Consider the following 24302-nt stretch of genomic DNA (forward strand, 5'->3'; position numbering starts at 1 on the left):
GTAGAACGAGAAAGAGAGAGGGGAAAATGTAAAAAGAAAAAAAGCCAGTGCGACAGAGGGACAAAGAATGACGAGAGACAAGCCGAATTAAACCGAAACTTGCAGACTTGAGGCGCTGCACACTAGTTCACAACATGCAAACCACATCTCAGTGATGGCACGCGGGGAGTCCTCCGAGGACACCTAACCACGCAAGAGCTGGAACTTTCATATGTGGATGCGGACATTCTTTTCGTTGTTTTCTGGCAACACTTCTAGCAGGAGGAGAGAGGGTGGGAGGCCTTGCTACCTCCTTCCCCCGAACACGTGATGCGAAGTCACACCTGTGGGTATCGTTACGAAGATTGCAGAATAATAGAAGCTCTTGCTCACGGCGGGTCCAGCGCAGCTTCCGAGATCAACCATCCTCCCAAGGGTTCTGTTTTTGCCGGAAGCGGCATCCCTCCGCTCTGCAGGAGTCATCTTCTGTTAACAGTTCCCCAAAGTGTCCCTATCTTCTGTCACCCATTATTGAACTCTTAAGTACGTTTGATCACGCCTAGCCTCGGTGTTCTCGTGAGAATTGAGAATTCGATTCTAGTAACGGAATCTACATCGTAATATGGTTTTGCCTGCTTCTTGATCATTACCCTTGCCCCAACACAAGCACGTGATACTATTTGGTCTAAGTTTTTACTTGGATCTTTGTAATATTGTAGTACACTCATTATGCTTAAGCCCGTATCGTGCAACATTGTCATTTAAGACAATATCATCATTCGACCTTTTGCGTCCACTTACTGGCGTTAAATTTTGGGAAAACTATTTTACCATGAAGCTGAACACCAGAATTTGCAAGGAGACAATTGAAGATATCGTAGATCGAACCCTCTTCTGATTGTCAATCTTATACGCTAATATTTCTCTGGAGCAAGCGAACGAAAGCAAGTCCCCTGCACAAGTAGGACTCAAAGAACGCGCGAGAGGGAAAGTGAGTGCATGGAGGGGAAACTCAACTGCAGCTACCAGCCGTTTTCAGCAGCGCGTACTTCTTCGCTCCGCCTATTCACTGTCTCCGCTTCTCTACCTCCACAGACGAGACAGAGTGTAAGAAAAGATGGAAACACCTGATGTGTTGGTGACCTAACGCGAATTAGCTTGTTATAGGATAGTGCAAAGTCTTGATGCTAAGGGATCCCTGATTTGTTTGCTAGTGTATTAGGAAACATTCTTGACTCAGGTGTCATGCAAAATGACTATTTCCAATTAGTTTACAAAAGGAAGAATTTGAAACCAAGTTTACTCTTGTTCGGATTGTAGTCTCTTAAGATAAGTAACAGTGAACACACGTTGCTTTACAGGTTCGAAGTCTGCTGTGATGTCCATGCGTTAACACATGAGAAAACTGATTAATTCTAGTGATTATTTTTAAATTGTAACACTAATGATCAGAAGACCTGACTGGATGGTTGAAACGTAATGTTTAGTTTATGTTTTAAAATAAAATAAATTCTGCCTTGGTCAGCATATTGAGTTTTTTGTCATTTTTAAATGTTTGCACCAGATTGTTAGTCGAGAAGCTCTTTAAATTGTACCACACTGGCGTGCAAACAAGGGCGTTATCATCATAAACTTGTTTGCTCGACGGACATAAACAGTCCATTTCACATAAAATCGACCAGTCTAATATCTCCCCCACCCGTGAACCGAATAACGCTGCTGTAATCTGTTCGGGCACTTAATATGGCTGTTCCCTTCATTCTTACTCAGGTCTATCTCCTTTCGTTAATTCCGTTTACGCGGCTACCTTCAGCGGCTGTTTTATTATCTTAATTGGAAATTTCGATCACGTAGTGTGTTTAATGAATGCACATAAAGCCTGGGACGGGAAAGCCCAATGGGGTGAATGGGAAGCGGCGGGGGGAGCAGTTGACGGTTGAAAATGCGCAGTTAATTAGGCCTGATTAAAATGCGCCCATGCCTTCTGTAACGCCTCCGTGAGCTTGTTTGTTGATTGGAATTGGACGACGGAAATTTTTCCGGCCTCGTAAATCTCTTCTTGCCGGTTTGCAAGCTTGGGTTTTCGAGGTTACACGGACGGGAAGATGTTGCGGACAGAACCGTGTATCTGCAGTAGACTATCTTCCCTTTTTTTCTTTCTTTCATTTTTGGAGATGGTGACAGTGTTGTAACCAATGTTTTGATATGATTACAGTGTTGTAACCAATGTTTTGAGATGATGACCCTGTTGTAACCAATGTTTTGAGATGGTGACAGTGTTGTAACCAATATTTTGAGATGGTGACAGTGTTGTAACCAATGTTTTGAGATGATGACAGTGTTGTAACCAATGTTTTGAGATGATGACAGTGTTGTAACCAATATTTTGAGATGATGACAGTGTTGTAACCAATATTTTGAGATGATGACAGTGTTGTAACCAATGTTTTGAGATGATGACAGTGTTGTAACCAATGTTTTTAGCTTTTTGAGAAGAGATATCTTCTTGCACTGTTTCTGAGGAACTTTTTAGTCTTTACTTACCTTGTTAATGTGTTGTGTATGTCCTGTGGAGGTCCCTTAACAACCTTGCACTTTTAACCTTTCTCAAGGGCCTGTTTTACAGCCCTTTTTTAACTCTTGAGTAATGATTTTCTTTGAAGAGTTCATAGTCTCTAAGAGCTTCTCTTAGTAATAAAGAATACAACTGCTATTTAAATGAAGGTACAACATGGTACAGGGACCAGATTTACATGTAAATACCTTCATGTAATGCTAAATCAATATTATTTAGTATTATCTTTGCGAATCGTGATATGTAAGCCCAAAAATGTTATCTCTATTATCCAAATATTAGCTTCTAGCACATATTTTACACATTTTTGTTATTTTTACATACGTTTTCAAACATTTTCTGACATATGTTCCACAGTCATGCTATTAGTAGATTTTCCCTTCTTGTGTTAGATACCAAAGGTTGAATTCATCTGTATTCTGTTCGTTTTGTACTCCCTTTGTATCGTAAACCAGTGTGAAGACAATGCCTCTGTTATTCTAACATCTTCATCAATGAAGAACGTAAGCCTAAACTTTCGCGCTGAAATTCATTGCGTTATTTTGAATATACTCCCATTACTTGATGCAATATTGAACTCGGTTTGTGAATATAAATCTGTCTTTAGGGACAACAGGAGGAGATGCAAGTTCCGGGACTAAAAGAAAAGTTGGGTAATCCATTATTTTGGTAAGACGAATCTTTATTCTTGGTGAGCCCCTTGCTTAATAAGAATTGGCATTTTTTCACAATTGTAAGTCCATATTGTGATCAAAATAATTAAATATATATTTCCATTAGGGCTGAGCCGATACCAGTGAAATCAGTATCGGAAAGTATCGGTTGGATCTACCGATACCAGCCTATACTTTTTCGTCATTTTGGTGTTTCACGGGGCCCGCAAAAATGTCGCTCAACACTTTCGGGGTGTCTAAAATTACCCTTGAAATTTTGCAAAATTCAAACTTAATTAATTTAATTTTGCATAAATTTTATGATTTTAAGGTATTTTGTGATTACATAACTTTTATTTTAATATTCTGATGTAATTCTTGAGTATTCTAAAGCAATAATTTTGGTAAATTGAATCATATAATTGGAGAAGATTATTTACAGACCAATATTTATCGATATTTTGAACTTTTATTTATTGCAATTTTCAAAATATCGGTATCGGTGGAAATCGTTGAGTATAGGTATCGGTTCAGCTCTAATTTCCATATCTAACACTTTTTTGGTTCATACAAATCTGATCCCTGGTTGTGTAGTGTTTTTTTTTTCCGGCCCGTTGTAGAAGTGCAATGTTCTGGGTTACTGAGAGAATAAAGTTTCTGCATTAAAAGAGTTATTGAGATCCAAGAAGCCGGACTGTAATACTGAGGTGACAGTCTCCCTCGAGGCAACTAAGAGTCGACGCGATGACCTTTCACCGGAGAGGCGCACGGACCATTTCACCTCCGTGACAGCTGGGTAACGAATGGCTCTCAAAGTTGGCCCGAACACTTCGAGTTACGAAATGAAATATACTTTCCTGGATACCTTTCTACGTCCTCCAACATTTCCTTCTTCTTTATTTCCCAAAATTAATTCCCGTAACCAGCTCGGTGCAGATGTAATTTCCCCAACTTTCTCGCCCGGATCATCACTCAAGACCTTGAGGAACTGGAGATGCATGGGCTATGAAGGTGCCACATGACGCGGTAGAAAATCTCTACGGCCTTAATTAACGGGAGCGGGAGGAACCAGACTTGAATTAAACTAGAAGGTCGACTTCTGCATCCATCAAGTCGTTATAAGGTAGTAATCGACCCCGAGCTTCAATTCCTGTTTTCGTTTTTCTTCAAGCGTCTTTCCAGCTCGACCCAGGATTATATTTTCGGGGATGTTCCTGGGGGTGGAGGAAATTGGCTTCTAAACGCGTAAATTACCCCCGTTAGTCTTTGCGAATTAGCTTCAAACTGCCACCGGGAGGGTGGGTTTGATACGGGGGGAACGCCGGATTGGAAGAGAAAAGGCTGGGATGTGGGGGGGGGGGAGTTCTGGGGGGGGGAGTTCTGGGGGGATGCAGAAACAATAAAAGGAACAAGCCTTTAATTTTCTCCTCCACGGAACGAGGTCAATTGAATCGGACACAAGACTGAGCAGAGATCTGGTCTCGGCAATTGCAAAGGAAGGGAACACGGCAATGATGACTTTTCCGTCTGTCTTCTCCGTTTCTCTCGTTATTGTTTTCAGATACGAATCTTCCCGTTACCGTCATCCTCGTCTTTCCAATATTGCTCTCCGCTCCTTGTTTTCTCTCGATGTGCAGGGAGGAAACTCCATAGAAGGCTCTGCATTTACAAGTATACCTTGTGAAGATTTCTCTCTTTGGATCTGTACCAAATTTTCGCGTGAAATGATTTAAGAATCTGCATTGGAGATGAAGTTTTCCAGTCCCCTGAGCTGGTGTGACATCAAACGTTTTGTCATAGAAATGATGCTCAGTTGATTTAATAGGCTGTTGTAATGTTTCTTAAAGTGTTACACCGGTTTATACACGCTTCTCCATGCAGACACATTATGTCGTGTTCCTGCCAGACTTTGTCATGTTTATCTTTGATGTCATTCTTCAATTTCTATCTTCCCTTAATTGTCTCTCGATCGTCAAATGACACACACAACATTCAAGTCTCAATACTTGTAAGTTTTAAGAATGTAGGTATTTTTGTGCGTAAACTACCTATTTATATCGCATACACAACTGTAAGTTTCATCTGTACACAAAATAGAGTAAATGTCGATGGGAAAATAGGATACGATTGATTTATACTCCCTCTGTCCCATAATTATTGTCCGGGACACTTTTGTTTGTTGTCCCATAATACTTGTCTGATATTCAAACTGTGACATTGGTGTAAACAGAAGAAGAAAATGAAACACGGGAATGTATCATACAACGTTATTACTCAAGGATCAGTACAAATTGGCCGATCAAGTATCCAAAAGAACATAAATAAAAAGTTACCATTTTGGCATATCGGACAATAATTATGGGACAGAGGGAGTAGGTTTTATTCTTTTTACTTTCATTTATTTCGATTTGGCCTCCCGATGGCGTAGTGGTAACGTCGTCGCCTTGTAATGAAGTGGTCCCAGGTTCGATACCATGTCGGGGGAGACGGCTGTTTGGATCACACTTAAACTGTAGGCCCAGTCCCGATTAGACTACGCATAAAGTAGACTTAAAATAGACTAAAATTATTTCGCTTTTGAGCTACTTTAGATTAATCGCAAAGATGAGGATGAATGGTGATTAGTTTGATTAAGGGACCAGACAATCATAAACATGTATGGACGGTACAACATGAGCCTCACAGAGGGTTATACTGGCGTGGTTCTAGACGCCAGAGCCTCGCTACTCTGCAAAATGCAGTCCAGGGTGTACTACGTGGAAGGGTCGTTCACATCTTGGTGTGTCCAGAAAAAAAACACCCCTTGCAAGCCAGGATGAGGGATGAAATTGATGAAGGGACATTTATAAAGGACCCACGCTCAGCTCTGAATTCGAACTCCGGACGCCTGTCGTCGTAATGCTCTGTTATAGCCACTTCGCCACCGAGGCCTGGCTCTGGGAGAATACTTTGTAATTGAGATAAATTCTCAGAACAGCATTGCGACTTGTATTATTAAGATGTATGGGGTTTGTTTGGAAATAATATTCCATGAGCATACATACAATCTTAATGAAAACCAGAAATACATCCACTGAGGTAGGTGTGTGGCAGATATTCATAATGGATAACCAAGAATGACATGGACGAACCAATACCGAAGGGAGGAATTAGTTTGAGTTACATTATTCTGCAACAAGTAAACCACTTTCACTCTAATAAGGTCATATGCCACGCGCACATTCACGACGAATTTGTTTTATTGAAAGTGCAATGGCTCGGTGCTTGCTTTTTCATGAAAATGTTTGTTTTGCTTCGTTGTGTCAGTCTCCTTTCCGTGCCGAGCTGCAGCACAATTTTTCCCCCCATTGTAACTTGATGGCAACCATTTAGGAAATTTCCCTTCGGTCTCTGTAGCTGGAGTTTTGTTGGAACTTTCAATACAGAATTATGGAGGCGACAGCCTTGGTAATTTTAGCAACTTTTCCGTCTGCACCGCAAGCTGTGTAACGAATTATCCGCAACATTTTTGTTCGCTGTGGTTTGTTCTCTTTTTAGGTCGCCATATGCCCCACCCCCACCCTCGTCGTCGTGAATTTTGAACTCTACATCTGTTGAGAATACTTATCTTGATTCATATCGACACGTTTTGTAAAATCGTAATGTGTTACCGAGAATGTATCGGTAAAAATGTCTCCACTGTTCTACCGACGTTTTCTCTAACATGGGAAGCATGTTTTGTTTGGTGACGTCATCGGGGGAAGTATTTGCATCCTTGGTTCTACAGGGGAGTAGCAATTGGAGTGTTGAATAGTCTACAGGGGAGTAGCAATTGGAGTGTTGAATAGTCTACAGGGGAGTAGCAATTGGAGTGTTGAATAGTCTACAGGGGAGTAGCAGTTGGAGTGTTGAATAGTCTACAGGGGAGTAGCAATTGGAGTGTTGAATAGTCTACAGGGGAGTAGCAATTGGAGTGTTGAATAGTTTACAGGGGAGTAGCAATTGGAGTGTTGAATAGTCTACAGGGGAGTAGCAATTGGAGTGTTGAATAGTCTACAGGGCAGTAGCAATTGGAGTGTTGAATAGTCTACAGGGGAGTAGCAATTGGAGTGTTGAATAGTCTACAGGGGAGTAGCAATTGGAGTGTTGAATAGTCTACAGGGGAGTAGGAATTGGAGTGTTGAATAGTCTACAGGGGAGTAGCAATTGGAGTGTTGAATAGTCTACAGGGGAGTAGGAATTGGAGTGTTGAATAGTCTACAGGGGAGTAGCAATTGGAGTGTTGAATAGTCTACAGGGGAGTAGCAATTGGAGTGTTGAATAGTCTACAGGGGAGTAGCAATTGGAGTGTTGAACAGTCTACAGGGGAGTAGGAATTGGAGTGTTGAATAGTCTACAGGGGAGTAGCAATTGGAGTGTTGAATAGTCTACAGGGGAGTAGCAATTGGAGTGTTGAATAATCTACAGGGGAGTAGCAATTGGAGTGTTGAATAGTCTACAGGGGAGTAGCAATTGGAGTGTTGAATAGTCTACAGAGGAGTAGGAATTGGAGTGTTGAATAGTTTACAGGGGAGTAGCAATTGGAGTGTTGAATAGTCTACAGGGGAGTAGCAATTGGAGTGTTGATCCTAAGCATAAACCTAAAGTTCAATAGCAATGGGGTGGGAACGTTCACGATAAAATTGACTCCCTGTAGTCTTGAGATGTGGGAATTAACGCATAAGTGAATAAGGCCGACCTCCAAGACGGAGTCTCGGGTTCGAATCTTTGTCTAGGTATGGGTGTTATTTGAGAGTGCCCCTTCCTCAAATTTCATCATGCCATCACTCATCCTCATGTTTGCTAGTGGCCGAAGTGGCAGAGAAGCGACGCCAAATAAAAATCAAATCATACCGAACACACTATTACTTTCGCTTTCGTAATTTTCATGACTAGTATAGTCGCGCTACTAATTCATGCTTCATCTTTATGGATGTCAGTGCATGAAAAGTCTCTTAGATTTCCAAGCAGTGTTACCATCTGAAATGTTTTATTTCAAAGTTTCATGTTCTTCACATGTTCTGGGTAAAAATTATGTACAGTCTACAGCAAAGATAGGTAAATTGTTCGTAAGGTTTATACGGTTTTCAGCAATGTAAAGTTTAAGATTGGAAACAAAATGTGAATAAGCATAGGCTCCAGCAACGACACTATTGATTGCATTTCCAGAGAAATAGGAGAAGATAGGAAGACAATTTTCTTTCGCTATTTTCATTCTGTGCTCCTAGCTGCCGTTCGTAAACAACCCCCACATTCTTCTTAGGTAAAAAATCACCCAATTTTCATGTAATTTCTCTTGTAATACATTGCCAATCTTGAAAAAATGGCCATTAGAGAGCTATTATCTTCATCGTGACAAGGGATGGGATATATTACATTTTCCCTTCGATTAACGATAGTAACCGGATTATATTTCGCACGGTGAAAAATTGGAAGATAAGGCAAATATTAGACAAGGGAACAAAAGGAACGGAGGAGGATAACCGGTTGCTGGGCAACAGAGCTCTCGGAGAAGAATTCGAGAGTCGGGAAATTGAACGATATCAGTTACGCCTGGTTGCATACGTGGGAGGAAAGACAAGGTGGGGATTAGAACGAGAAGAGAAGACTGCTTTTATGTCACATGGCGGATGGTAGGAGGAAAATATGAAATAAGGCCTTTAATATCCTTCCAGCGCCGTCGAGGGTTTCTAATGCGTCGTGTCAGTTGCCAGGTCACATTTTTCTTCGCACCTGATCGGATTTGGGTTCAACCCCTTGCATGAGATTATGACAACGATTATCATAGTGATTAAAGTGAACGTCGCGTAATCGGATTGAAGGTGTAATTTTGGAAACTAAAATTGCCCAATTTTGAGAACAAATTATGAAGAATTTTAATTTTAATATCTTTGATCTAAAGTGTCTTGTATGCTGGCGCTCTTAGAAGTTCATTGCTTAAAAATAGGATATAGTGACACAAAGATGCGAAGAGGCAATGTTCGTTTTTGTTAGGAGTAATTTTTCCACTTACTTACTTAATTAGTAATTTTTAAGAATAAATCTCAGGAGGTACATGCAATTTATTAACTTTCACAAGCATGATCTGTATCTAGTGATTTAGCATAATTGTCCTATGTGTGCTGGAAGACATTCCATTGGATGGAGTGAATCCTTCCACCGTTTGGGAGAATATACTTCCCAAAGTACTGTTTCGTGAGACGTGTTGCACAGTTTTTAAGCACGGGAAATACCTTCAGCTGTGAATGTCCTTTTCCAACTCTTCCACAATCGTGTTGTACGCGCTACTCGCTTGATTAGCGCACGTCCTGTACGCTTCCGCCGCGCAGAGCTGCAGGTTTTCCGGAGACCATTTTCCAACGAAGACGTTCGTCCTCATCCACTGGGCGGACCAACAGGACAACCTGTATACGCAAACCAACATCATCCTCAGATAAGGTTTCGCGGTGTCCCAACATCTCTTGGCGGCGTCCACCATCCCAGGTCCGTTCTCTTCGAGCCAGTACTTCACGGCCGGAGTTGCCTCCGCTACGTTGTTCTGGAGCGTGTTCCAGAACTGGAAAGCCATCCCGAGTTGTTTCTATGTTGGTGCTCGATCCCCGTTCATTCAGAGGATCTTTGGTTCATTTCCGACTGGAACGTGCATAGTTCCTTTTGGGGTGGACAGGTTGGCCGACCATGCTCTGGAAGAAAGTCGCCAACAATGATATCGAAAGTAGTCGTTTCCAAGGCGAAAGTCCACATTGTTACTGTTACTGTTTCACTCTTTGTTGTTCCTGCTCGCCTTTGATACTCCGTTGGTTCGGGAACTAGAAGACTCTGGCCAAATATTATGCAATGTTCGAAGTCATTTTGGATCTATGGGTTAGTGCTGAATTTCAGTGGGAGATCTCACATGTCGGAGATTGATATTCCCGGCACATACTCAAATAGCATTGTCTTTCGAGGCGTAAAACCTGGAAACTGCGGTCTTGCAGGCTATCGAGGCCCTGGTGCTGATCTGTATGGGAGTGTGTATTGACTTATATTTTGTTCGTATTCAGTGACCATATACCGCTTAACATTTTGTCATAGGTATGAAAATTGAAGTACGCAGATGTATGTAGTGTTGTGATGATTTAGTGTCGCTTTCGTCAGTTTGAACTAACGTTGGCGATCGGAGTGAAGGGTGATGAGATTGACACAAAACCCACAGGATTTTATAGCCTATAGATCCAGACGCCATAGCCTTGTTAGGCTGTAGTTGCCAAGTTGGGAAACAGAGGTTAACATTCAAGTGCTTTCTGAAAGGGCCACTTGCCCTTAGACCCCTACTTCCTTGTTGATAATATGATGAATTTAAATCAAGATGCTTGAAATGGACTTTAATCTCAGGACTTTCCCCACATGATGTATCCTGCCAAGTAATACCAATACTGACGAACTCTTTAATTTTATATTCAATAATTTATGGTGAGGATCTATAGAGCCTACAGATTCTATAGTCCAGTATAGAAATTAAACAAAAAAATGACAAGGACTCGAACCTGGACCCCTGTTGGCCCAACTCAACAATCGAGCAGTTGTAGAGCATTGACGCCGTGTACCAGAGATCGCGTTCGGCTTTTTGTCGAGCTTGAATTTTTAAGCAGTCCAACTCCTGTCTGTGCTTAAAGGCAACCTTCTATTCAGTCATTTACAAATGCATAATATTAGTTTCTTCAAGTTATTCTCATAGCTGTGGTTATGTATTTAAGTATAGAACTCATCGAATGTAAAAGTTTTAAAAAAATGAGTTCTTTATTCTAACCGTGTTGATGGAATTTCAGTGTAGTTTACAAACGCTAAACGCTGCGAGGAGTGATTTCAAAGTAAGTATGACTCTGAAATTGCCTTTGTGCGCACGTGGGAGAAATAAGAGAGAATTAAAATGCTGTTGCCCCGAATTCCTTTCCGGAGAATCCTCCGATGCCGTTCACCTCGTATTGGATTCGGATGCTTCTTGTGTAAAGCAACTGAGCCTCGCCTCGCACAATCCATACCAGCGTCATATCTAACCTCGCCAATGTGACAGTGTTGCCAACAAGTAAGCCGCGGAAAACACTCAAATTTTGCATTAAGAGAAGTCCGTGAATAAAGCGCAACTTTCTTTTTTGCTTTACTGCTTCCGAATGTTGTTCCAGGTCACAGTATGTGGGCCTCAGTTATCAAACACCGTGTTGAACACCGTTCTCTACTGACGTCACGATAAATGTTCTCGTTGTAGGTTAGCCATGTTAACTCTTGGCATAAATAATGCATTTCTTGTCAAGCCATGAAAAACTGCAAGGTATTTATGGCAAGAGAACTAATCCTAACAGACCTAACCTAACAACAAAGGCATTCCGCGCTGACGTCAGTAGATGACTGTGTTCAATACGGTGTGCGATAATTCACGGACAAATGCCCCTGGCGGCAAACTCTGGAAATAAAGTGCACAGTCATTTGTTTTCTCCTTCCGCTTCTCTCGTTCCTTTTGACAACGCTGCACAATTTGTCAACGTAAGAACATTGAAACAAGGCAAGCAGCTGATTGCATCGCCAACTCTCCTTCCGCTCACTTGCGGTTGAAAATTCGACTACAGCCGCCACATGTGCATTCTTATCGTGGCCAAGCTGTAAGTCTGTCACATGATTATTTAAATTTGAGAAGATTTTATTCGATCTTTACCAATTTATTTCTGAACACGAGAAAAATCTTGTCATCAAATTTTGTCACCAGCCGACAATACAAATAGTTAGCACTTCATCTAAATAGTTTAATTCCTGTTGGTACTGCAATAATTATTGTGGCTGCATAAAGAATGGTTGTGTATCAACATTTATTCCCACAGTAAATATATGATGTGCTCCTAGGATGAATCCTAGGACTCTTAATTGCTATTACGGCATAAGTTATTACTAGACGAATACATTTTTCGCCACGGTTGGCAACACTGTCGATGTGTAGAGATTTGGTTCCATCTGTTCGGTTCCTCCCCCGCGGCATCCCCACTCCCCGCGCCGTTCGTAGATCATCTTGGCAGGATGCTGGGCTCGGAGGAGGGGGGGGTGGAGTGTGATTGAATGGGATTTTGTTGGAGAAACGGGATCCTCTCTTGGAGATTGCGTCCTGCACTCCGTGGTATGGTAAGCAACTTGTTGTACTAGATTAGGTTGTGTCGTTTGAGAGGGAAATGCCTGGCAAAGGAGACCCTCGCGTGTGTATTGACTTTATCTCGTTTCTCGCCGTCAATTCGGTTAGTTGCCGCTGTTCGCCATTCTTTTTTTTTCGTTAGCTCGCAGGAGAAATAAGCCCCTTCAAATTTTGCATCCAGTAGTAAGGGTTGAACGGCATCCTCTGATGTTAATTCCCTTTCATCTGACGTTACCTGCATCATGCCTCCGTGTCGAATCCCTCAGGAAGAGGTTTTCAAGGGTACCATTGAACTGCGTCTCCTTACTGAACATCCGGCAACCCTAGAATTTCTCCGACTCAGAGATGACAACGGAAGATGCGATTGATGCTTGTGGAGCGATTATGAAGCACTGTACATCTCAACACTCATTGATTGACTCAATTATAATTAAGAAAAGGAAAGTGAACATTGAAGCCAAACAGTGTTCTGAAATTGAGAAAGGGAGGTGAAAGGGCAAGAGGTTAGAAAATAGTATGTGTGAGGGAAGAGGAAAAAGGGAGGTTGGCGGAGATACCGAGCGAGAAAAGGAAGAGGAGAGAAACGAGCGTTAGACAAAGAGAAGAGGAGAGATGAGAGCAGGAGAAAAAGAGAATATGTAAGAGGGGTAGAAGGGAGAAATGAAGAAAAGTTTAGGAGGAGGAGGAGAAAGAGAAATGGATGGGATAAGAGGGTGATAGAGAAACATTGAGAAGAGCGTGGAGAGGATGGGAAAGAGAATGAGAGAGACATATAGAAGAGAAAGGGGGAAGAGGTAGAAAAAGATAGGAAGAGAGATGGAGAAAGTTGAATTTCACAACTTTTATTGGGAAGTCATTTGTGTACACGTATTCCAAGGATTAGTATATGAGAACACTCCAGTTAACATATTCAGACAGAAATAATACCAAATGAAGTATAACTCCATTGTGATAAATAACATGGAAATTTAGACTATTTCAAACTAAAACACTCATTACATGCCCTTTGGGAGAACAAAACAGCAGCACGATAGCAAATTCTTACATCCGCAACATCACAGGCATTTATGCTTCTAAGAGCTTACTAGAAAAGAAGAGAAGCTTTGTCGTTTGATTCTTGTATTGAGAATCATTGTAAACTACTCACATTTTATTCTTGTATTGAGACTACTCACTTTAAACTGTGCACTTCTTTGATGCTACTGAACACAAACACTTCATATGCAGTGCAGTTTGGTTCCTTTGGAGAGAAAGTTTCACATGCATTTCTGTCGATGGGCATGAGAAATGAAGTTTAACTTTGCCGCTGCTACAGAAAAGATTCCTTTCCCTTGTTATGCACACTGCAAAGTGTATCTTGTGAGATTGAAATTACAGTGTATCTTGGGACATTACAGAGAAGAATATTGAAGATGCTGGAAAAATCAAAATTCCTGGAAACGAGAAGACAAACAGAGATTTGAATCGTTAGCCTGAAGCTTAAAGAAAACTTCAATATTGCCTTCTTAAGATTTTTGCTACCGTCAGATGCCACCATATCTAAAAGGGTTGCAAACAGAAGACACCTTTTACAGCGGGAAGAGACAGACCGGAAATGGAATCTTCTTACTCTAGCTGTATTTGCATCAACAAGGCAATTAGTCTTGGTTTCGTGATGATTTAAAAGCATCTCTCTCTGCTTCTGTGATCTTCTCTCTCCTCCACGTCCATTTCCGAGAAACTGCCTCTGGGAAGGAAGATGATGGCTTATCTGCTGGAATTTCCACTGCCATTCCAGAAGAAATCGTGAGATGTTTTGCAATTTTCAGTCAATTTTTCTCTCATTCTTTGAATAGTTGAATGTTATGCTTCGGAGTGTAAGTTTGAATCAGTAGTACAGTACTTGCTGCAATATAACGCTTGTATTGCATTTGACATTGAAGTCTAATCCTCATTTATGTAGCTTAGAACAGAAATCCTTCACTCCTCAAAATTTTAAGCGTCAATTCATTAAGAATTTGTGAATTCACGTTTCGGCAAGATGAACTGGCGTACGAAGTGGGAAGCTGATTGGGCTAGAGCCCCTCCCGAAATTCTGAAAAAATCAAAATTGTCAAATGAAAGCAGGAAAAAATCTCAGGGAAAACGAGTGTTGAATGAAAAAAAAAAAAAATTACCCGATTACCGTTTTTATCTTTGAACATATTTTAAAACTAAGGTTTAAAATGGTAATTACGAAATATTTTATTGTGCCGCGCATCCCCTTCTGCTAGAACGTATCTGTGTAAAATCCACCTTTGCAATTTCACCCCCCCCTCTTCCAAGAAAGAAGACCCTCCGTACGCAAGTGGCTAGATGTGTGAACGCATTGAACCTGGGGAAAAGAGGAGAATTATTGTTTGTACCGTTGCATACTCGCAGGGAGTCGAAACATTCCGTTGTAGATCCAGCATCGTGAGTAGCTATGGGGAAACTACATGAAATGAAGAAATACTGGGAACTTGGTGCGATGACTGCGCGTCAATCAGAGATGCCTCTTGGCAGACCTTTGACTTCAAAGGGCTGTTGCGGCACAGAGTCTGGTTTAGTTCCCATTGTGAAGCAGCTAGGGATAGTTTGAATCGGACAGCTGAGGTGAAGCTGATGGAACGTCGATAATCATGGCATGGACTTCGCACCATTTCAAGTTCCGCCGATTACTGTGGTGAACCGCGGAAATTGCTTTTGCAAATGGTTTCTTATTTTGATGTGAATCATGCAAACACTTAGAATTCTGAAAATTTAGTACGGTTTTGATTTACTCTTCGAGTTTTAAGTTCTCAAAACTTGTTAAGTTCTCTTGATGCAGACGAAGACTAATCGTACTGGACCTACAGTGAGATCCGAACAATACCTGGTATCGAACCCAACACCTGTGATTACAAGGCGACGAAGTTACCACTACGATAACATCCTTAAGCCTTGTTTCCATGATAACCGAAAACTCAATATGCTGACCAAGGCAGAATTTATTTTATTTTAAAACATAAACTAAACGTTACGTTTCAAACTTCGCTTTCTCCTTTCCACTCTTTCTAGCACCAGATAAGCAAGTTTCTAATAATCTTGTGTCTGGAGCGGAGTGATTTTTGTGTATATACATCTTCCTGTTTTGTACCTTATTTCATTTGTATTTGGTACAGAGTCTGAAGAAGACCTTGATGGAAGGTTGAAACGTAACGTTTAGTTTATGTTCTAAAATAAAATAAATTCTGCCTTGGTCAGTATATTGAGTTTTCGGTTACCACTACGCTATCTGGGAAGGCAGATTTCCTCTTAGTTTACCGTACCTTACCTTACTTTACCGTACCTTACCGTACGCCCCAATGCATCGTCGACAACGATGTACAAGAGCGACATACCGACTGTATTGTTGCTAATATTTTAGCATTTCGGGCAATGTTGACCATACAATCTTCACATCTTGCACCATTCCATTGACTTCAAACTTGTCTCGGATTCTTGTAATTGTTACCCTTGTTGTTGGTGGCGTTCCAACTTCAACTCCAACGTCGTTGAACCTCAATCATGTTCACCTTTTTCCAGTTACACTTCAGTACCCACTTACGTTGATCCAACGACAACGGCATCTCCCCCATGTGGGTTTATAATGCCTGCAAGGAACGAAAGCCTTGCTAAGTTTTTCACAGCCTTTCGAATTATTTACCACCATTTTAATTACTGAGATATTCGGTTTCAAACAGTGTACACATTAATTTGAGACACTCTGTAGATAAAAGGTAAATCTTGACACCTACTTGCTAAATACTTCACCAATAATGGGGCACCAAACTACTCATAAGTATGTTGAACATTTCCCATTTTAGAAATACTTTTCGCTCTCAACTTCCCTGTCTACCTAAAACAAGGTACAGAACGGTGAGCCTCGTACATCCAGCAGAATACAGTTTAAGAGCATTACTTTTTTAAAAAAGTAACTTCTGTACATGTGAAGAATTTAGACAATGCTTGCCGTTCTCTCTGGGCTTAAGAAACGGCCTTACCCAGAATATATAAAGAGCTACATGACCCATGGCTGCTTCGTTGGTGATATGCACATAGCAATGAGGAAGCAATGAAACGAAAATATTGCAATCGTTTAGTCGGTGCATTTAGATGCTAACGAGCTTTATCCTTGCGATAACAACCCCATATCCCCCCCCCCTCTCTTGTGCATGGTCGCAGAGACGGATTTATTTTTGGCTTACAACTTTTCCCATATCATTTTCCATTCTGGCAATGTTCCGGGTAGGGCTTTTTGTCTTTTTTTTTTTTGGTGGACCTTTCGCGAGATTTTTTCCCCAGCGTCTCTCTCTTTCTCTCTTCCCTCCTTTTCCCGTCCACCTCTTTTTCTCTTTGTATTCGACTATCTACAACCCTTCCCTCACACTCCCCAACTCGACCAAGGTCCACAATTTTCCTGTGTTGTTTTTCTTTTCCGACGACCTGTTGGAAATTTTTAGAACGTTTTCTGAATGAGGCAAAAGTTCAGGCGCTAGTGTTGCCACCTTCGTCCTTTTGATGAAGTTCGTTTTGCAGATGGCCACTCGTACTTTCAATACACCCGTACTGCTTTTTTTAGTGAGAAAAGCGGATGGCTACTAAAGTAACATTGGTCCTTGAATATAGAATTAATGAAAATAACAGCACTAGGTTGGTGTTTGGAATATTTTAAGATTCAAGGGACCATGTAAATTTTATCCCAATACTTACTTTTCCTTTAAATTTAATTGTTCTCCAAATTAATGAATTTAAATCCGTGATAACATTGAAAGTGAGAAAATGTTACATAGTACCTTCTCCATTAATTTAACGATGAAAAACTGACAACAAATATTTTTGTTTCCATCTTTATGTGAACCACTTCTCACAAAGTTTTTCCCTAACTAAACATGTGTTGATAATGGCACGTATTTTTAACGTAATAACAGTTTCTTCCTTTGTATGTAGCCAAGCAAAAATAACAAGTGTCAACGAATTACACTCATGATAATCATATACGCGTACATTATTCATGTTTCATATTTAGAGGTACACTTTCATATGATCAGTTTATAGTACATATTTTGATACAGAATTAACGCCATTTCTATAGCTTTCATTTAATAATGGAGATATGTTTGTAGGGCAAATATTCAAAATAATTTATCGAAAAATTAATGTTTTTTACTTTGATGATGAGTCATGTGACCCTTGGAAGCAGGTACAGTGCCCAAGATGAACTATTAAGGTTTTCATATTTTTTCTGAATTCCGCACAACAATATTAAGTTGCTTAGTTGACTAATGGCATTAATTGAGAGTTATGGATATTATGGATATTGATTAGACTAGATTCAAATTTTGCATTTTATTCTTGTTTTTTAAGTCTGACAAAAAAAATAACATACAGTCGAAAATGCAAGGGAAATGTGAAATAGACGTATATTTTATGGCTGGCTGTACATAATTTGTACAATTTAACTTCCAATTAGTTTTACTTTCGCATTAAATGTTGATAATTTGTCTCGTCCATTGAAGTAGGACCAACCCAACATACTCAATATTGTTGTGCGGATTTCACAAGAAACCATGAAAAACTTTTACAGTTCTTTCATTGTATTATAGTATTTCATTGTTGACCCGTAATGCTTCATCTTTCTTCCAGTGGGTCACTCTACGCGATTGCCGTTTCTGTTGCCTTCTTTGGAACACGTTGGGGCTTTTCCTCCTGTTGACCCTCTCCGCAAAGGGCCTAAACGTTCTTAAAGTGGAGGAATAGCACCAGGCCCGCTTTGTCCCAAATTTTTACGGCGCCATTAAAAAACTGTAAAAAGCCACCTAAATTGCACACAAAATGGTCGTAACTTGAGAAAGATATAACACTTCCAGAGATCCCGGTGTGCTTCTCTCCCCACGGAGAGGGAAAAGCGCTTTCGAATTTTGACCTTCATTTACAGCCCTGACGGTTTTCATGACGTCATTTGAAGTGATGTTACGGGCGCTGGGAGCCGCTAATATTGGCGACGCACGAGGGACGTCGTTGGCCGGAATGGGCACAATAACTGAACAAACTGCTTTGACGGATGAAGCCGCAGTTTGTTTGTTGGGAACACAAGCACTGACTCGATACATCCTCTTGCACATGGCGCCATTGTGTTTCTTTTAATGGCTGTAATTATTCTCGTGTTGCCTTCTTCTGTGTTCATCGACGGAGAAGAAGCAATTTCCAATTGGCGAATTTCCTCCACCGTATTATTGCTGTTTTTTTAACACCCAAGTTTTGGTGACACGTTACGTCATTCATTTAACTTGTAACATTACGGGCCTTTATTGTTTTCTTAGTTGAGATTACTACAATTTCCTTGATGCTTTCATGCCCATGTTCGTTATCTTTTGGGATCCATTCCTGGGAATCATTTAATGAACTGTTGGTAATTTGGTATTTCCTTCCCATAACTAGAAACCCTGAGAAGTATTCTTCAATTATCTGGTAAGGATCTGTAAGCTGCAACATTTTGCCCTCTTGGTTGGAAACCTTGTATAATTTCCTAAATAACATTTAATCTTTTGATTTACAAGAGTTTGGTACTTGTTATCTTATTGGAAATTGTCGTTCAAGAGGTTGGAAACTCGAAAGAAACATTAAAATTTACTGGTAACTTAACTAAAAGATACGTCAATCCAATATTCTTCTTTCTTCTGGTTGCAAACACAGAATAATTTTTCAGATTAACTAGCAACTACTGTAATTGTGAGATACGGTACTTCAGAATGTATTTCTCGGCTGGACTGGAAAAAAACTCCGAATTAAAAAAATACCTCGTAGCTCACTACATGATATATCAATACAGTGTTCGTTCGTGAAGTGGTTGGAAACTCGCCCATTATATATTTGTTAAACAACTGGTAATTAGTTGAGCTTGTTGCATTTGTTTTCCGAAGATTGGCAATTGGTCCGTGATTGTATACCTAATCCTGACCGAACATGCTGATGTAGTGGTACAAGCTGCAAAAAATACTTTTTGGTAGTGACGTTGCCCATATTTTAATGTACATGCGTAAGAAGTTTTTAAAGCTTACTGAAAGCTTTGTATGTTATTTTTAGGTTCAGCAGTACGCTGTCTCCGCAGGATTCGTTATTTCTTTCGTGAAGAGAAGACATATTTTTGTCTTTACATTGACTCGAACAAGGCCTATTTTGCCCGATAAAAATTCACGAATCTCTTTCTCACATAATCTGTTTATCAGTCTCTCCTCTGTTTTCTCTCCCATTCTATTTTCTCTCCGCTCCTCTCTTCATCTCTTTTTATTGCCCTACCCGTCTTTCTCTATCTCTCTTTCCATATCTCTCACCTATCGGTTTTTTCCTCTCCATCTCTCTCTATCTCTCTCTCTCACCTATCCGTTTTTTTCTTCATCTCTCTCTCCCTTTGCTATTCGTTTTCCCTATCGATATATCTCCCTTTTCCCTATTTCTTTCTCTTCTCTATCTCCTTCTTAGTCTTATGTTTCTACCTTCTCTCTTTCTCTGTGTTTCTCTCTTTTTATATCTTTGTATCTGTGTTTATCTGTTTCTCTCGCTTTCTTTTTCTCTTTCCACCCTCTCTCTCTCTCTCTCTTTTTATCCCTCTCACCCACGCACATGCGCGTCACACACACAAACACACACACAGAGTGAGAAGTAAACCACATTTCATAGTATCTCCTCAACTGCTGAAGCTTCTTTCATCATTGTAATCGTCTTTCAAATGCGTGTTCTTCAAGCACAATATTTGAAGTCAAGGTGTGCGAGAGCAGTTTGTGTGTTCCATAACGAAGCCAGTGGATCTCTCTTAGTAATTTTGTGTCCAAATATAGTACCTGCATTTGCCAAAGCATTCTCTGTTTAGTTCTCGGAGCGAAACACTTTGCGAGAAAAAACAGAAGGTGGAAAGGATGCTTTTTATAAATATTTCTATTTACTCTCTGGCTGAGCACCCTTCAGTTATTGTCGGCACCTTTTTGTTCCATTCAATTAAAGCCACAATCCATCCGTAAGATGAGACGGTAACCTGATCCAGATGCAGGAACAATGACACTAAAAGCATCTCGTTGCGAGAGAGAGAAGAAAAAGCATCAGCGATAAACTGTGGTTGCACAGGACATGTTTTGGTCCGCAATGTTCGCGAAAGTGGATTTTCCCCTTCCATACTGCTCTTATCAAAACGAGATGCAAACTTTATCCAATAACCTGTAATGAGATTTACTTCCTGTTCCAGGGGAGAGAGAGAGAGGAATGGGTCCCTGTTATGTTTCGTTCCATTTCGTAAATTGATTACAAACCGCGCCGCTTGCCGTACGTCTGGTTAACAGAAAAATGAAATTCTCTTGTATATACGTTGATTGAAGATATACGCGTGATGAAGCTGTATGTACTTTTTTTATTTAAAAAATAATGTCAAGGAAATACGCCGCCTTTGATTTATTTGTAAGATATATCTCCACTTTACTCCAAGCTGTTCATAATTTTGTGCTTGATTTTTACATACGAATACATACCGTGATTTATTTACATATTATTTTTAAAAATCCCCGTTCCTCAGTCAGTTCTGTTTTGATGGGATGAGATGTGATGGGATGTTTTCCCGTTAGCAAACAGGTTCTGGATATGTGGTGAATCATTATATCGTAACGTTCCGTATCTTTTAATTATTATGTACAACGAACTCAAACTCCCAGTCATTCAACCATCGTTTTCGAATCAGGAAATATTCAGAAACATAAGAGGAATGCAGTGTCAGACAGCACTTAAGCTTTTCCTGGTTATCAACAGCATAAACATGTAAACAGGCTAAATCCAGGACTCTGCATTTGTTTAGTAATTAAATTTGAATAAATGTCTGGGAGGCAGGGAGATCGAGAGGAGTTCTAATTCAGTCTTTAAGGAACAAGTTACGATAGAGAGAGAGAGAGAGAGAGAGAGAGAGAGAGAGAGAGAGAGAGAGGAGGACGATTCTAGGGAGAACGTGTTGACGATAATCAGAAGTCAGACTCTACGTACAGTCACAAGCAGATCTTCAGTTGCAGTACAGAGACAGGTATACCCTTTCATTGGCCATGCTGATCCAATCAGTAGGGGTGTAAAACTCAAGAGTTGTATATTGCCTTTCAAGTGTGTAAATTGGTACCTCTTGCTCTTTACCATCAAGCTCACCATGAACAGAGAGTGCTCTACCATGAAGGATGAATGATGAAGTGAGCTACATTCCCAAAAGATCCCTCATACCTAAGGGTATGGTACGATTTTCGGCGATTATTCTGTGTTTTAGAACACTTGGCCACGACTTGACACCTCCACCAATTTTCTGTTCGATTGTTCAATTATACCACCCACAGAATTTTTTCTACACAATAACACGCCAATTTTAGATGTACAAGATCAGTGCACGTTGCATTACGTACAGTCCGGTTCAGATAAAGTGGCACAATCTTCAACAGTTCAACCCTATAAAGTGTACCACTTCATGTGAACAGTGTTCACCCAAAAACAAAATTTTCTAACCGCTCAGTCTAGCGCTCATTGAAGCAAGAAGACGTAAGATCAGACCTTCATTAAGACACTGATGTGTTAAAACAGGCATAATACGTGAGGAGTGCTCAAACTTACCTGCTAAAGGAAACCTATCATCAGTTACATGTGAAGAAGAAAGAGAAATATCGGTATTCATTTTAGGACACCCTGTGCATATATTAGTACAGGGTATCCTCATGAAACCTCCCTGATGTCAAGTTACAATTGTGAGGAAGCTATTCGACATAGAGCCTTGATGTTTTTCGGCATCATGTAAGGCAAACCAGTATATATATAAATTAAATGCACTTCTACGTGAGCTCCTTTCGTAACCCTTAAAATGTCTAGCCGATGCTCGATCTCGAATCACTGTCTACCTGGCTGTCGATTAACACTCCCATTGGTTAATAGCTTGTCATACCAAGCCTAAATTGTCTTCCTCTGGTGGCTCCCGTTCAAACGCACATCTGAAATGTCTTTAGACTGAAATTGCCGATTTCGTTTCCGCATTCCACGCCATGCTGTCGTCATCGTTGCTAACTACTTAGCACCTAAAAAACTCCTTGAAGTCTGGGAGGTTTCATGTGAAGCTCTATAAAATGGTCTTGAAAGTTACTAGAAAATGCTGGCAAAACCCTGAAAAGTCAGGATAATTTCCTAGTTTACCAAAATGCGTGGGAATTCAGCATGAGCAAGATCCATCCTGTAGACACTCTGTATATAATATCAGGCATTCGCTAAGCTACCTTTGCCTCTGAACGTTGGCGCAGAGAGAATCCGATCCAGTTACCAGAGTGCCGCAGCAGATCGCCCGTGGGAATGTTTGCTTTCAAGCGCCTCCAACGCGTACCTATTCTTCCGCGCCCGGTGTATTGTTCGAGAGCGCGGCGTGATGTGTGTGCCTTTCTGGCGATGGGGCGGAAACTTACTCAGACAGCAGAAGCCGCAGGGCAAACTGTTGTTCAATTCTGGCCAGAAAATATTTCCGCGAAGTAGAAGCCCTACTGGAACTAACTAACTTCTGGTGTTCAAGGTTTGAGGCCGTTACGGTCAACGGGAAGGGGGGGGGGGGATTGCTTACAATACAGTATATACACAAAGCAAACTGGAACTTGCATGCAGTACACGTAAAAAGCAGTTGGGTTTCAACAGTAGGAAGCGGAAACTCACCATTTGCCTTTCCCATTGCTGTCTGGTATACAGGAAATTATATCCTGGACTGTTTTGCAATCCGCCACAGTTATCTGTAACGCGGGCTATCTGACTGTAAGGATACTGACTGAGAATGTTTTGGAAATCACATTTTTCTGTGCCAACTGCACAATGCACATGTAATTTCAATAATAAGTCTACTCCCACTCCAGGCAAGACCGCAGTTTCCACGTTTCAACGGACTTCGCTGTAGTGACAGCATGTGCGGTGTTGCTACGTTCCCACACGTTGCTACGTTTATTCCGTAGAATAAAAGTCTGTGTAAAATGAATGTGAATTGACCATCTTAATGGGTTTTGAGCTGCAAACATCTTCAATGCAAGACCACGATTGCATTTCTAGGACTATCCAATACTATAAAAGTGTTATTGAACAAAATTCATAAGAACTTTTTCTTTTAAAAAATTGAAAACTTAGGAAATATATTTAAAATATTTCTACCTGCAGTGTATTTAAATTTCACCGCGATCGAATCACATTTTTTTTATAGAATTTCACGGAGATCGGTCATTTGAAAAAAAGTTACTTTTTTGTTCTCACGACGACAAAAAAAAATACAGATACTAGAAAAATATTTTTTTTATCATATCTTCACGCAGAACTGAAAAGCTAAATTTTGATGTAACTCGTTTTTATGTAGGTCTCGTGGTTAACTTTTAACTTGAGTCCAAACTCGGATATCCATAATTTTCAATCCGTTAGTAGGGTACTCCGTTTCTAACTGAGAAAATATCTAATCAACAAAATGTTAAAAGTGAGAAAAATAATCTGAATCAAGTTATATTTCCTTTCCACTTCACTTAATCTTCCTGACTCTTTACCTCTGGCAGTCCCCCTGTGTTAGGGATTTATCTCCTGAGAGTAACTGGCCGGTCTGTAGGGATGCTTCAAATATCTGCTTCCAGGAGTTGCCAGAAACCGGAAACGGCTCAGCGTTTGTCTTCTTGGGGTCTTTCTCGAAGACTCGCCACCCTGTAGCCCTCCCCCTGAGCTCCGTCGCAGGTCCGGAAACCATATCATCCCCCTTATCCCATGTCTTCAAATCTCTGGCTCCCCCCTTATTGCCTTTGTATTAAATAAACATCCCATAAATCTTCCTCGCCGGTCCATCTTTCGGATGCTGCAGTTTGTTGGTGTCTCCATGACGTAATCTGGCTGTAAA

The 24302-nt window shown here is 40.6% G+C and overlaps 1 protein-coding gene across 9 annotated transcripts in view; it reads left to right on the forward strand.

Moving 5' to 3' along the window:
- CadN (neural cadherin) overlaps nucleotides 1-24302 on the forward strand; it is a 1297121-nt gene that overhangs the window by 534960 nt on the left and 737859 nt on the right. The window lies entirely within an intron of this gene.

The sequence above is a fragment of the Lepisma saccharinum genome, chromosome 17, assembly GCF_977018435.1.
Source record: "Lepisma saccharinum chromosome 17, izLepSacc3.1, whole genome shotgun sequence".
Classification (NCBI taxonomy): Eukaryota; Metazoa; Arthropoda; class Insecta; order Zygentoma; family Lepismatidae; genus Lepisma; species Lepisma saccharinum.